The sequence below is a fragment of the Aedes aegypti genome, chromosome 2 (genome assembly GCF_002204515.2).
Source record: "Aedes aegypti strain LVP_AGWG chromosome 2, AaegL5.0 Primary Assembly, whole genome shotgun sequence".
NCBI classification, from domain to species: domain Eukaryota; kingdom Metazoa; phylum Arthropoda; class Insecta; order Diptera; family Culicidae; genus Aedes; species Aedes aegypti.
Window position 1 is genome coordinate 286933792 of NC_035108.1, and position 17287 is coordinate 286951078.

Genomic DNA, 17287 nt, shown 5'->3' on the forward strand with positions numbered 1-17287 from the left:
CTGGTGGGGCATAAGAGCATAAAATCGATGTCCGACGCCATTTTGGAATCCAAGATGGCGACCTCTGGTTGGGGAAAACCGTTGGAAACCCATACAATATGGGTATTTTCGGAACGGGCACGATGAGGGGATGATGAAAATCGATGTCCGACGCCATTTTGGAATCCAAGATGGCGACTTCTGGTTCGGGAGAACCGTTGAAAACCCATACAATATGAGAGCAATTCTCGCTGAAACCAGGCCGCCATCGGCACCCATCGTTAGAATTCCAATTTTATGTCTCTGATCGCTAGCTTTCGATAAAACTTAAGGGTGGTCCTTTTTGTTTTCTCAAATTGGTGGACCCCTCGTACGCCAGCTAGCTAAACAGTTTGCAAAAAAGCCCATTTTTTGATAAATCTTGGGTATTTCTTCACGTGATATGTCTCATATTTCTTTTGGAACACATACCAAACTTAATGGCATCGTATAGAGAAAGGATATAGCTTTCATTTGAAGTTAAAAAAAATCCGGCGGCCATTTTGAATTTGGCCGCCATCTTGAATTTTGTTAGAAAAATCGTTTTTTCACCATTAGCGCACCGCTCGTTTTGAATTCTGAGATCACCATCAGAAAGCTGAGGAAAAATTGCGTAAGATAGGCTACAGAAACTAGGTGTGCAATGGTATTTACCCTATGAAATGAACGATTTTCTAAAACATGTTCCACGATTTTGACGTATATGGCGAGTGCAATCAATGCAAACATCATTTTTGGTACAACAAAGATACAAGTTTTCAATAGTTGGTGTATTTTTCGAGTCAGATGAAGAATAGAAGTATGATTTTGAGTGAAAAAATCTGGCGGCCATCTTGGATTTTGACGCCATCTTGGTTTTAAGTAGTAGAATGAGTTTTCACCTTGATAACACTCAACATGTTGAATTTTAATGCCACCGTTACACTTACTATTCTTCTTGTTCTTCTTTTTCCTGACGTTACGTCCCTACTGTAATAGAGCCAGCCCCTAAGCTTCAAAAATAAATTAACAAGTAGAATTTTTTAACGCTTATTTACAACCTGAATGATTGTTCTGCATATCTGCGAGTTGAAAAATTGCATTAATTCTTTCATTTATTTGGTCTAAAACCATTGATAGAAATGAACAATCTGTTGAGCAGCTAAAATAAGATAAGAAATAAAGAATCTGTTTGTTTTTTAACGGAGATCTTTAATTAATTAAACATGAAGAGCGCTGAGCTGGTAAAAAATCATTCTACTGCTAAAAACTAAGATGGCGTCGAAATCCAAGATGGCCACCAGATTTTCCAAACTCAAAATGATTCACCTGAGTTTCGGCATTACGTCCACATTAGAACAAAGCCTGCTTCTCACCTTTCAATTTCGCTATTTTTCACATGCATGTTGGGTGTTAGTAAAAACAATACTTTATGATTCAGAAAATCAAGGTTTTTTTTTGCTTAAAAATTTAAGATTTCCATTCTAAATTAATGCATTTTTGGAAATGTTTTACGTTAAAACTACAGATATTACCACAAAACTTACTAATGTCCCAACGCACAAATTATAAACTTCATTCGATGACAAAAAAAGCATATGGTAAAAAAAAAAATTTGTTTATTTCAATCAATGTTTTTGGACGGTTTTTAATCATTAAATTTATTTATTCATAATAACTGAATTCAAAGATATGTCGAAGAAATATTCTGTTATTTAAAATCGTATTATAAAAGAAAATTCCTATTTAATAACCTGTATTTATAACTAATAAAGCTGAGTATAAGGCTCGGTTCCACTAGGGACGTAACGTCAGGAAAATGAAGAATAATAAGAAGAAGAGTATACGTAACCTTGTTTTTATTGGTAACCTCTAAATTCGACATGCTGAGTGCTATCAAGGTGAAAAATTCATTCTACTAGTCAAAATCAAGATGGCGTCAAAATCCAAGATCGCCGCCAGATTTTATCACTCTAAATAATACTCCTATTCTTCATCTGACTCAAAAAATACACCAACTATTGAAAACTTGTATCTTTGTTGTACAAAAAATGATGTTTGCATTGATTGCACTCGCCATATACGTCAAAATCGTGGAACATGTTTTAGAAAATCGTTCATTTCATAGGGTAAATACCATTGCACACCTAGTTTCTGTAGCCTATCTTACGCAATTTTTCCTCAGCTTTCTGATGGTGATCTCAGAATTCAAAACGAGCGGTGCGCTAATGGTGAAAAAACGATTTTTCTAACAAAATTTAAGATGGCGGCCAAATTCAAAATGGCCATCGGTTTTTTTTAACTTCAAATGAAAGCTATATCCTTTCTCTATACGATGCCATTAAGTTTGGTATGTGTTCCAAGGGAAATATGAGACATATCACGTGAAGAAATACCCAAGATTTATCAAAAAATGGGCTTTTTTGCAAACTGTTTAGCTAGCTGGCGTACGAGGGGTCCACCAATTTGAGAAAACAAAAAGGACCACCCTTAAGTTTTATCGAAAGCTAGCGATCAGTGACATAAAATTGGAATTCTAACGATGGGTGCCGATGGCGGCCTGGTTTCAGCGAGAATTGCTCATGAGTATTTTCGGCATGGGCACGATGAGAAGATGACGAAAATCGATGTCTGACGCTATTTTGGAATCCAAGATTGTGACCTCTGGTTGGGATAAACCGTTGGAAACCCATACAATATGGGTATTTTCGGAATGGGCACGATGAGGGGATGACGAAAATCGATGTCCGACGCCAATTTGGAATTGAATCAACAAGTCTGCCAAAACGAATGACAGACTACTTAGTCTTAAGAGTTAGGATTTTATGCTATAAATAAGTATCATCAATGTACAACTACTTAAGATTGTAGATACTTAGGCCCATATATCGTGGTCCTCGGAAGTGCAAAAACATCGACACAACTCAATACAACACTTCGTTTGCAAATTTGGACAGTAAGAGGCCTTTGCAATATTGAAGAACTATCTATTGATGATTGGTATCGCTTGTATATCCTAATGCCCACATTCGATAGAGATCTAAGAGGACCAAGGACATCCGCACAAATTCATACAATACACCGTTTACCCACAGGAATGGTAAAGAACCTTTGGAGTATTTGAAAAATCTCTTCTAATCACTTATTATGGCCGTAGATCTAATGTCTTTTATTCAATGTAGTCATTGGAGCACCAAAAACATCCGTATAAATCAATAAAATATTCAGTTGCCTTGAATAAATGGTTAAGAGACTGTGTCATATTTAAAAACTACCTATAGATCATTGATCACGTGTGTAGATTCAAAGGCCTATTTTCAATGAAGTCCTTGGAGTACCTAGGATTTCGGTACGAATTATAACATTACTGCTACATATAGATAAGGGCCTGTGCCATATCAAAAAAGCATCTATTGATAATTGGTTACGCTTGTAGATCCCAAGGCCTATATTCAATATAGATCTTGGAGGACCTAAGACATCCGCTCAAATTATTACAATACACCGTTTACTCACATGAATGGTTAGTAGCCTGTGGAGTATTTGAAAAGTAACCTCTAATCTCTTATCACGGTCGTAGATCCTAAGGCCTATATTCAAGGGCGTCCTTGGAGGACCTAGGACATCCACACATAGAATAACAACACACCGTTTACTCACATGAATGGTTAGAGGCCTGTGGAGTAATTGAAAACTAACATCTAATCTCTTATCACGGTCGTAGATCCCAAGACCTATATTCAATGGAGTCCTTGGAGGACCTAGGACATCCGCACAAATTATTACAATACACCGTTTACTCACATGAATGGTTAGGGGCCTGTGGAGTAATTGAAAAGTAATCTCTAATCTCTTATCACGGTCGTAGAACCCAAGGCCTATATTCAATGGGGTCCTTGGATGACCTAGGACATCGGCACAAATTATTAAAATACTCATTTTACTACTATGAATAGATAAGCGCCTGTGCCATATCAAAAAAACATCAAAGGATCGCTAAATATGCCAGTACATTGCAGGTATATATTCCAGGAAGTTTTTGGATGAACTAGAAAACCTGTTGTACTCACTTACTTACCAAAACTTGGATCTGACAATACAAACGCTTCTTAAAAATATAACAATCTTCTAGGGTCCAGTATTGTGAGACATTCTTCAACATAGAAATGTTAACTCATGTAGAATCATATGCCCTATCTCCAAAGAGTTCTTGGAAGACCTGAACTTGCATACATTCTAGCCTGATTTAGAACCCAATGTATTAATAATATGTTAATGGTGCTAAATGAGCATATTTTTTCTAAAAGATATAAATTAATTTCATACAAGTAGACTGCAAACGGCAAAACCTCGTTTTACGAACTGAGCTCCCTCGTTTTACGCACTGATTCAATTTACGCACCAACTCAATTTACGCACCCCGATCTAGTTCGTAAATTGAGGTTATAGAGTATTGTTCTTTTTGATTTTTTGAATGGAAATTTTTGATTTATTGTGGGTGAATTATTATTTATTTATTGCAAATTTTGGCTTTTTTGTGGAAAATTAATAATTATTTTTTGCTTTTTGTGAAGAAAATAGGGACATTTTGAGGTTTTTAAATGTAAAATTCGATATTTTTCAGTGAGATTATTGTCGATTCTACTGCACTTTTGAATCTGTTTATTGCTCAATTTTTTTTTATTTATGGAAAATTTTGTTTTTTCTATGCACTTCTTTATTTTTTATGTAAATTTTTAACTTTTCTGTTGATTTTACCCTTGTTTTTTTACTGGCAAATTTTGCATTTTTTATGGAAATTTTATATTTTTTTATGGGGCGTTAATATTTTAGCCGCCATCAACAGTGCAGCTGAGAGCAACGTCAGGTACGTGGGATGGAGTGGTTCGACGAGGAATGTAGGCAGATTCTTGAGGAGAAGAACACAGCGCGGGCGGTCATGCTGCAGCAGCGAGGGACCCGGCAGAACGTGGAACGTTATAGACGGAAACGGCAAGAGCAGACCCGCCTCTTTCGGGAGAAAAAACGCCGCCTGGAAGAGACGGAGTGTGAGGAGATGGAACAGCTGTGCTGGGCTCAAGAAACATGCAAGTTCTATCAGAAGTTCAACGCATCCCGTAACGGCTTCGTGCCGGTAGCCAAGATATGCAGGGATAAGGATGGGAACAAATGACAGAAGAGCGTGAGGTGATCGAAAGGTGGGAGCAGCACTTCGACGAACATCTGAATGGCGCTGAGAGCACAGGCAATGAAGGTCGGGAAAACGGAGGAGCCCCTTTGAGGGAAGTTAAGGATGTCATTCACCAGCTCAAGAACAATGAAGCTGCTGGTAAGGATGGTATCGGAGCTGAACTCATAAAGATGAGCTCGGAAAGGCTGGCCATTTGTCTGCATCGGTGGATAGGCACAATCTAGGAAACAGAACAGCTACCAGAGGAGTGGAAGGAAGATGTTATATGCCCCATCTAGAAGAAAGGCGACAAGTTAAATTGTGAGAACTTTCGAGCGATCACCATTCTAAATGCGGCCTACAAAGTATTATTCCAGATCATCTTCCGATAGACATCACCTGTAGCAAACGAGTTTGTGGGAAGTTATCAAGCCGGCTTCGTTGACGGCCGATCGACAACGGACCAGATCTTTACTGTACAACAAATCCTTCAAAAATGTCGTGAATACCAGGTCCCAACGCATCACCTTTTCATCGATTTCAAGGCGGCATACGATAGTATCGACCGCTTAGAGCTATGGAAAATCATGGACGAGAACAGCTTTCCCGGGAAGCTCACGAGACTGACAAGAGCGACGATGGAAGGTGTGCAATATTGTGTGAAGGTTTCAGGCGAACTTTCCAGTTCGTTTGGATCCCGCCGGGGACTGCGACAAGGTGATGGACTTTCGTGCCTGTTGTTCAATATTACGCTAGAAGGTGTTATGCGGAGAGCCGGGCTCAACAGCCGGGGTACGATTTTTAAGAGATCCAGTCAATTTGTTTGCTTCGTGGATAATATGGACATTGTCGGCCGAACATTTGAAAAGGTGGTAGACCTCTACACCCGCCTGAAACGCGAGAAAGCAAAGGTTGGACGGGATAGTTTTGAATAGATGTTAAAATGTGTTAGCAATATTGACTCAGCGAAGAATTGATTTTGAATTTTTACCTTTCGCAACTTTACCCAATTCTATGACAGTAAACATATCATCGAAATGCGAGCTCATTACACTAGCTTGTTTTTAACTCCACCTTCAAAACGCACGACACCACGTTTAAACCCATTCAATATTTCCGTTGGTATATTTTTTGCTTTACATCATTATATGTGAATCAAATCACTCGTATAAAATGCATGAAAACGCTATATACACACCAAAGTGGAGGCCATATACGCACTTCGCACGATTTTTTCAGACTTTCCATGGTCAGCAATACGATGCCACAAAATTCCGATAAAAATAAAAAAAAATAGTTTCCAGCGAGACTCGAAACACCGGACCTTTGGATCCCTTAACCGGTACCATACCACTACACCACAGACCGCTACATGAATAAGGTGTGATTATTTGCCAACATAAAAGGAAGTTTGCTATACAGCACACATGCTTTGTTGTTCTTTGAAACCCACCGCCAGAAGATACCGACCTCGGGTGGCAAATTTTGCTAAGTTAAGGACTGTTCATTTTAGTAAGTGGACACGTATTTTTTAAAGCAAACTGTTTATTTTCGAACAAATTCATGAGTTCTCTTGAAATACATGGAAAACAAAGTAATCTCGACCGAATTCACATAAGTTTGAACATTTATTGAGCATTCCTGGATAATGCTCTGACTTTTCTCTTGATGCCACCCATCGGATTCTGCACAATTTTCTTTGTAACTTTTCTTTGTGTTGCTTACCACATTTTCTTGAAAAAATCCATGGAACTTGCTTATCTTCCATCCTTCTTAAGATGTTGTTTGATTATTGCCCAATATTTCCAAATGGGGCGTAGTTATGGGCAATTCGGTAGAATCTGCCATGTTTCAACAAATTCGACTTTTTCCTTCTTGATCATCTCCAAAGTAGCTAAAGCATAGTGAGTCGATGCCAGGCCTGGCCAAAACAATGGAGGCTTGTTATGCTTTCGGTAGATGGGCAGAAGACGTTTTTAAATGCATTCAGTTCTGGAATTTTCGCCATTGATTGAAACCGTTGTGACAAATGTAGTACTTTTCATACCGCAGGAGCAAATTGCTTGCCATAAAAAAACTTTTTTCCCAAATTTTTCTGTTAGTATGTATTGCACGTCGTCATAAGCATCTGTTTTCGATACAGTGTTGAAAAATTGGAATTTGGACGCTTCGCGATTTAAGCCAAATCTCGGATCGACCGCTTTTCTGAACACCATTTGTGCAGAATAAATCTGCGTGTCGCCATGTTAAACCGACCTATCGCTTGGAATTTACAACTGTTTGATGTCAACTTTCTTCTGCTGTCAAAATAAACACTTGAGTACATACTGAAACAAAAATTTGATTTTTTTCCTTGGAATTTTCACACCAAAATGTTAACAAACAGGTGTCCACTTTCTTTAATGAACAGTCCTTATTGCGATTTCATTTGATGCTAATCTGCATTGATATATGATCTGTCAGTTTATACAATGCGATTCTAGATTGTACTATTTACGGCATGGATTGTTGTCAACAAAGTTTGTCGACAATGAATCGTAGTGGAGAATCATATACAATTTGTGTTAACATTTATTCGTTTTGATTTGACATATTGTGCGATTCTGATTTTTGACGTATGAATATGAGATTTTTGGCGCACATCCTTATAAGATACGTGGTTCACTGAGAATCCCTTGATTATACCAAGTAATGCAATCAAAAAATAAAATTTTATATTCTCGAGATTATTTGTAGAACTAATAAAATGCTACCAGGAGTTCTACCTAAGCTCAAGTTATTTTTCTCCTTTACTTTAATCAAGTCGTCGAGTTTTACCTTCCTTTGGTCGTTTGTAGAGGTGTTCGAATTTATCTTCTAATAAATGGATGGCTTCCCATGCCGATTTGAGAGCCGAATAGCGCTCGATTCTATGTAACTAAAAAATATCTAGTAAAGTACAGTGGGGGAAAAGTATCAGTGGGGTAAGTGGATCATTCGTCAATATTAAGCATAAATACTTGAATATGTTGAATGTTTTCGCATCATTGCTTTGTTTTAGGTTATATTCTTACGTCCACACTAATACTATTGCAAAACTGGTAAAACACGTACACTAACACAAGCAAACTTGTTAGCCGCAAAAATTAATTAATTTGAAAATTGTTTTCCATCAATCAGAAATCCATTGTATCTCTGTATGAAATCGAAGACTATTAGTTTTTCGACACATGGTGAGCATTTCAGTTCTAATTGAATGAACCATAATGAAGAATAAATGATTTTTATAATTATATATAGATATATTGTACATGGTACACTTAGCCCTACTTTTTAATGGGGTGGGGTAAGTGGATCAAGTATTCCTAGCGACTTTATCATTGATGGGTAGACTGTTTACGAGAATTTAAATATGTTTTAAAATCCGAAAATGTTGTTTTCCTTTAACTTTTTTTCATTCCCAGCTAAAATTTGTCAAATTGGCTATAGAGCATTTGCATTATTCCACCTAAAAGTTTTTAAATTCTTTCTGGTATAAAAAATATGAAAGAATAATAATTTCAAAACTGACACGAAACTTTTCGTAGTTTATCTAAGCTGAGTTGCAAATGAGCAAAATATACTAATTCTCCAATTGAAAGCATATTATCGTACCTTATTAGACAATATACATTGTGACAGATGATACAAACAAATAAATATAATGTAAGGATTTCAGTTTGTTATTCAAATGTAAATGTAGCTAATATTTTCAAACAAAGAGTGTTTTTCGAAAACATTGTTAGGAATAATTCTACAATACTTCTGTATAACTTATGTGCTTACATGCATAGTTTTTCTCCAAATTATTGTAATTACAATGTTTTTTTTTCTTCAAATTAGTGTGAAAATACATATTTTTCATTATATTTTGATTAAAGTATTGACATGTAACATTACTAGCACTTATAACAAGAACGAGAGTAATATCATTCTTACTATACATAATTACATCACATTTGTTTTGAGAACAGTTTTTTTTTTATTGGTGATCCACTTACCCCACCATGATGGGGCAAGTGGATCATTTGGCGCAAATTTGTAAGTCCCTCATACTCAATATATAACCAGGGCTGTACATTTTCATTTCATTGAAAGCATTTTCAGTCCCCAACTGACTGACTCAAGCTTGCCTTTCAATTGAAACTCTACTGTTTCGTTTCAATCCAACGAACCTTTCCTTTCATCGCAGCAAGCGTAGTCTTTCATCTCTTTCATGCTGCTTGTGCATCGCGCATCATAAATCGAAGCCTCACCTCAGCGAGCTGGTGTTTCAATCGGTAGTCTCTAACTTTAGGAGCTGATTAATTCAAATGAACGATGTGGTGGCCCGCATGGTTTCTCTATCTTAATTAATTACCTAACAAGTTACATAATTACATTGCAAAAAATAGGTAAAATTCAATTTAAAACATTTTGATAGATTTCAATGAAATTAAATGAAATGAAATTCTTACTCTTTCATTTCACCTTCCTTGTTCGTTGCTTTCAATTCGGGTAACGAAACGAATGAGTGTGGAACGAAGAACGAAGCGACGCAGTTGTTCGTCACCATCGAAACGACACAACCAAGCCTTCGTGTTTCACAAAATGCTTTCGAAAATGCACAGCCCTGTATATAACAATCAGAAAAATCGAAAGAAATGACGATTTGAAGTATATTAGTCCCTCATTTGTTATCCTCCGAAAAAAGTTAGAATTACATTATTCACGTTAGCTGTACATAACAATGAAGTTGACTATTGATTTTTCTGGTTCCACTTACCCCACGATACCTTATTCATATTATATTAAATATTACTTATTTTGTTGATTTCTGCCAGAAAAAAAAAACAGATACAGCAGCATGGGTGTCTTATTCTCGTCATTCAGAACTCGAATTCCGGAGCTATACCTTCCCATCACTTATGAAACTACAACTAATAGTGAAGAAATCCTCAAAGTTTCAATAAAAAATATGGAGTGATACTCAAATACGAGCAATTTGAATTTTGTATGTCAGCCCCGTAGCCTACGGATTAAACTACTCTTCAAAAGTGTAGTGTATCCTTCTTGTGCAGTTCAAACTACCCATAAGTTATAAATACAATAAAATATTTTCAATTATTCAACGTATCATCTGCCACGACATCATCCGTGCAAAGCGCCCTACCAAAGGCACAAAAATGAAACGGAAGAAATCCATCCGATTAAGTAAGTTTAATCCCACAAAAGAATAAAATTGCCATAATTAATTTACTCTGCTCACCGCACCGTGTCGTGGTCGTCGTATCCCTAGCGACTTGTCACTCTTATGCCATCATTTGCGGGATTCACTTAATTTATCACTTAATCACATACTCATTATCGCCATTTTTTGTTCCGCGTTTGCATATCCACCTAGATGTCTACCTAACTGAAACCTCGGAAGAGGCCATGCTCGGCATGATTCCTACAAAGCCATCACAACTTCTGTTCTAGGATGCCCCCAATTTTATAGCGGAGTTTGGGGCAAGTAGGCCAACCCTACTTCCTACAAGAATGAGTTTTTTTTTCTCATGAGTCGAATAGTCTGTTCACTTATGAATCTGAGCACAATGCACATAATATCAAGGAAATTACTTCATTTTACCATTTATTTCTACCAATTTTTACATGACTCATATAACAGTGGATTTTAATTATATTGTCTGATTATTAGCGTAGGATAATAAACTAGTATTAAATAGATTTTTAAGATTTATACTCCAGTGCAAAAGTTTGGGTTTATCCCTTAAACAAAAATCCAAGCTTTTTCACGATGACTTGAATATCAATTTTGTTAATAATTAAAAGTTTTCAGATTTCCCCGACAGTTTTGATTGTGCTCTTGGAAGAATATAAAATAACGGTGCTTATGACGCAATTATAAAAACGATCAAATGCTGATAAAATTAGCCATGCTTTTTTACTGTTTTATTTGAAAAATGTCACTAGTTTAACTAATAATTTAGTAAACAAAATTCAAAATATGTTCTTGTCAAAATACCTACCTATACTTTTGGGGCCAGTATGCCAACTGTTTGATGATAAAAGGCTTAACATTGGTGGGTTTGATAAGCTTTGAACAAAGTTAGAGAAAAAATGCTTAAGGTGTCGCACTTGCCCCAAGCTCCGCTACGAACGTAAGGATTGACTTTTCGTTCTCGCTTTTCTTTCGCTTTTTGATGGGCACTCCCATTGTGGTTTTATGCACTAAAGAGGGGAATATCTTTTATCCCAAATGGTGCACCAGTTAGCCCCCGGTAGCCATATTCACATGTTTGAGGATTTGCGGTTTGGCACCTCAGTTACAAGCAGTTGCTTTTAGTCTTCCATCGCAACAACTTTTTGCCGTACCAGTACGGGGGAGCGGATTTAATTAGCATAATTTATTACAACATTTTCATCCATTCTGTGGTAAGATTAGAGGAGTAGGAGTTGTGATTATTTTCAATTGCATTTTGATGCAGCTTGCATATTGCATGCATCATTATCAGAAGTTGATTGTGGGACTTCTTGGATTGAAGAATAAATAGCACTTCATACCTTCATATATTGTCCTCCACAAATCAACTTAACTATCTATCTCAGCAACTTGTTTATGTTTCACTATAGGATCCTATTTTTAAACAGCTAAAATTTGAATGCTCGTTCTATGAATAGTAAGGAAGACGAGCTGATTAATTTTCTAACTCATCAGAGATCCATATTTTTCGTACAGCAAAATGATTGACAGGATAGAGCATGTGGTGGAGTTGCTATTATCATTCATGGGCGCATGTAACTTTTTTCGAATTTGGAAACCAATGTTTTCGAAACTCGAATTCTGTCATGAACATTCGACAATTCATCAACATAACGTAATATTCGAAGTCATATTTATCAAGGTTATAAAAAAAGAAGAAAATATATCAAGCATAAGAAGAATAATTCCCTATACACCCGATTCCAGTGAGCTGTCTATTTTGTGCAAATGTCGTGAACATGCAGTACTTTGGTGATGATTTTCATCAACCTGGTTGGTAATGATAAAGGTGTTATAATGCCTATCCCAGCTTCGAAAGCTCCTAACCACGTATGGTAACCGCAGTTGTTAAATAATAAAGTTTGGGAGGTGACGTGGGATCTTGAAATACACATTCCAGCAGATATACGTACCCACCTTAATGTGCATTCGCCTCGCATGTCCGTTCTCAAAAGATTCTGCTGAAAACTGCACTCCTTGTGACACTGAGCAGCAGCACAGTGTGCACATTATCAGATCCCAACCGTAATATGACAGAATATCGTTTTCTCTTCCACCTAGACGGACCACCACGATGTAGCAGCCGTTGCATCCATTCTTTCAGGCTTCCGTCCAATGAACAAGTACATTGAAATTCCCACATCGCATTTTCCAGCTCGTTTTCCCGGTAATTTTTGCTACATTTCCTGCTTAGCTACTGAGGTACGGTATCATCGGTTTTTCTGCTGCCGTCACATACCGTTTTGTCTCAAATTCTAAACGCTTGAGTTTTGCATGACGATAGCGTGGAAATATTTCTCTGAAATGTGTCATCATCAAGTTTGCGGGAAATGGCAGTCAATTGCAAACCAATTTAAGCCAATTTTGACTTTTAAGCTATTTCAGACATTGGCAGTTGCAATGATTCTCAACTTGGATGTCAGTTAAACCAGCTCAGATGATTTTACTTGCAAGGTTATTCATTTGAAAGTGTATTAGTTATGATCATAGTGGTTCTTTATCTGGCCATTCGAGAAAATTCGAACATTTTCACATGTGCAATCTTGTTGAATGTTTTAAGATCAAGATCAGGACTGGAAAGCGTCAATGTAAATACAGGGTGTCGCGCGACTTTCACATAGTTGCTTACCTCACTGTCATCGGACGGCGAGACAATGACAGAGATTTTCTCTAAATTCTCTTTCTTTTTTACATTACTACGGCCTGTGACGGAATCGCAAACTTGACTATTTTAGTTAATTATCTTGTATAATTGTTGTTTATATCGTTGGAATCAAGGAATGATATCCACTTAACGATTCAAACACATTTACTTCCCGAAATTCTCCAAAATGAGATACAAATTTTAATAGCAAAACAACATTAAGATTGCTCTCGTGAGAGCTCTGTCATTGTGACTTGACGAAATGCGCACATGAAATATAAGCTGTGATGGTAAATCCACCAAAATGGCTTTGGTGAGTGATTTTGACGGATAGCGCCGACAATTTTTGTCGCATAGGATTCATCGAATGTAGCGCGGTTGTTGCACCATGGCCAGATTCATTTCCCGAGCGCGTGCACGGAAAGAAATAACAATTGTGATTTAAAAAAAAAAACAGTAGCGGAATTGTCGTTCTACTATTATCAAACGTTTTAATAAAAATAAAATGCTTTTAGAAGTGCGCAGCAATGATAAATCGGTCTGATGTATTCTGCGCAGTTCATATGTATTTTCCACACGTTCTCCTATAATTGTTTTAAATCCACTTCGATACCGTCAATCTGCCCCCAAACTGGATGGCGTGCACTCAGCTTAACGCAATTTATAATTAAGTATTGAGTTGTATATATTAGTATATATTAGTTGTGGTGCTAGAGGACATCTTGAAAATCCACTGAGAATCTTTCAGAAACCCTTCTGAAATTATTATATGTAGTTATTTCTTTGATCGCTCTGATTTTTCCAATAACCTCCTTGGGACTTCCTATTGGACTATCCCAGAAACCCATCTTGGGTTATTATGGAAATCCTTTCAGGATTCTGCTGTAAAATTCTGGAATTCTGCCGTAAAATTCTGGAATTCTGCCGAAAATGATTTAATGATTGCTTTCCAGTGTAATGGAATCTATTTAAAAAATCTGGATTCGGGGATTCTCACAAAATTTCTCGGGATTTCTTCTGGAAATCCAATCGAAATTATTATTTACATTCTGATATATTCCTCGTAATCCTTCAGTATTTCTTCCTGAAACTCTTTGAAAGTTCTTCAAAAATCCCTTTGAGATTCTTTCCGAAAAATGTCTTAGATTATACCTATTATTCTGGAATACTCTCGGAAAGACGCCTGAGACTATAATTAAAAAATCTATTATTTCACTTCACTTTCTTCCGTGCAAATTCTTGGGATTCTTTCGGAAATTCCTCTGGAATTCTTTTGTAAATCCCAATGGAATTCTCCCAGTAATCCCTGTGGAATATTTCCGAAAATCCTTCTAAGAAGCTTCCAGATAACGGGGATTTTTTTTTAATCTTTATTTATGGAAATCATCCGAAAATTCCTCTGTAATTGTTTCCTGTTATATTCTTACAGAAATCCTTCTTATATTCTTACAGATTTATTGCTATTGATTTTATTGTTTCTGCCTGAGATAATTTTGTATATCCAGATTTTTTCCTAAAATTCCTTCGTGATTCTTTAGAATTTTTTCTTAAATTTTTTGAAAAAAAAAACTCATTGATTCTTCTGGAAATTCACAAGGAAGTGTTTTTGATTTTTTTTCGTGATTTTCCTTGGAAATTTTCTTAAATCCTTGGCAGAAAATCCCTCTTGAGTTCAAATGGAAATCCTCCAAGAAAACTACCGGACAGCCACTGGGACTTTTAAAAAATACCTATGAGATTCTTTGATAACTGATTTCTTTTTCTGACCATCTTTTGAAAGTGACTTTTAAATGGTTCTGGAAATTCCATTTGAAATTATTCCATAAATCTTTCTGGAGCTCTTCTGGACATCGTAATTATTCTGGAAAATATTCATGAAATCGTCTGGATGTCTGTGACTTTTCTTTGAATCTTCAGGGATTCTTGCAAAATAACTTCTGGGATTCTTTTGGATATCACTGTAAAAAACATTCAAAATCCATTTGAAATTCTCCTGAGATTGTTTCAGAAATTTACGAGAATCCTTAAAATAATTCCTTTAGAAATCTCCCTGATAATATTTTAGTGATTTATCTGTGGTTCTTCTGTAAATCGACCTGGGAGTCTTCCGGAAATCCTCCTTTAATTCCAAAGCAATTTCCAGAAGAATTTTCAGAAGGATATTTTTAAGAATCCTGTATATTTTTCCCTTGAAATCACAATGTAATTAAACAAAATACCAGAACAATTTACGGTTGAATCCCACAAAAAACTTCCGGTGGAATTCTTGAATGCTTATTATTCAAGCAGAATTCCAGTCGTATTTCCGGATGAATTTCGGCAGGTTTTACGGAAGAATCCCAGCAGAATTTCTTGAAAAATTCCAGTAAAATTTCTGGAAGAATCATTGAAAGATGTTTTGAACCCAAGTAACAAGAGTAGCCGAATAACAGTTTATTCAGCTGAAATATGCTTGAGAGTGATTTGTTCAATTTTTAGTCAACAAAAATGTTTGTTGGGAAGTCCTCCAGCAGGATAACATAAAGAAATCTGGGGGTATTTAAGAAGAATTTCCGAAATAATCCTAGAGAGATAGTCGAAAGAATAACAGTTTTCTTGAAAAATTCAGGATACTCCCAGATTCTAGAGATAATTCGGGAAGAATTTCTGCAAGAACACTTTACAGAAGGATTTGAAGGATCCTCAGAAAGATTATCGAAAGAATCACAGAAGGCTTCCCTAAAGAATGCTAGAAAGATATCTGGAAGATTTCCTACAGGATTTTTGGAAGAGTCCCAGACAAATTTCAAGAGTATGGACGTAAAATCTCAGTGGCATTTCTAGAATAATTTCAGAAAGATTTTCGGAAGCATCTTCGAAAGTATTCTAAAGGGATTCCGAAAGCATCTTAGGTGATTTCCGGTAGAATACCAAAGGTATTCTCATAATAATCCCAGAAGTATTTCCGGGAAAAGGCCAGAGTTATTTTCGGAGGAATTCTCCACGAATTTGTAGTAGAGTCGTAGTACATTTTTTTGGAAAAATCCTCTAAAAATATCCAGAAGAATTGCATCAGGATTTTTGTTAGAATCTGCCATTGAATTTCCGAAAAAAATTTCGAGAATTTCGATTCGAATTTAATTTCCAGAATTTCAAAAGTAATCCTTAAAGCTAAGTATGCTGTTCCGCTCAAGTAAAGTAAAAATTTCTGCGGAAGAAATGGTCAAGACATTTTCTACAGTGAGCTCCATTTGAAATGACATTTCTTTTCAACTGCGTACTGCGATCAAAGAAAACTGCTTTTCTTGATCATTTCTTGCAAGAAATTTTCCACGCATCGAGATAGGCGATTACTTTTCTGTTGAAGTGCATACTTCGCTTAAGGAGATAAACGCAAACTCACATACAGATTTATGCAAATATTCCAATAAGATGTCCAGAAGAATCACAAAGGATATCCGAAAGAATCTCAGATATAGTACCGGAATGCTAACGATTTTTTTTAGATGAGTCCAAAAGCGATATCTGGAAGTATTCTGTGATTTCCAGAAGAACTTAGAGAAAAATCAGAAATAATCTCAAGATTTCCAGAACAATCCCAGAGAGGTTTTGAAGGATTCATAAGTGATTTAAGGAAGAATCCCAGGAGGGAAATTCCAAAGAATTCTGGAGTAATTTCTGGACCAATGTCTTTTTTATATGCTGTATCAATATTTACAAGTAATTATAATAAATAAGTTTTTTTTGGAACAGTAACAATTTTAATTTATCGCCATAATTGAACGACAATTTTAATTAGAATGTGCATCCACCACATCACCCCTCTCAGAAGGATTGTGATTCTCAATATTTTTTTTGTGATGATTCAGATTGTAATCACATACTAGTTTAATTGTATGTGGTGTCATTCAATATTTAAAATAAGATTCGTTAAGCCGAACATGTTGATCCTTCGACATGAACCAACGAGCATTGCTTGAAATGATAAGATTTTTTCGATTACTTTGATTACTGATTTCTTTTTCTGAGAATCTTCTAAAAGTTACTTTCAAATGGTTCCGGAAATTCCGTTTGAAATTATTCCGTGAATCTTTCTGCAGTTCATCTGGACATCGGAATTATTCTGGAAAATATTCATGAAATCTTCTGGATGTCTGTGAATTTCCTTTAAATCTTTCAGGGATTCTGGCTAAATAACTTCTGGGATTCTTTTGAATATCACTGTAATTTGGAT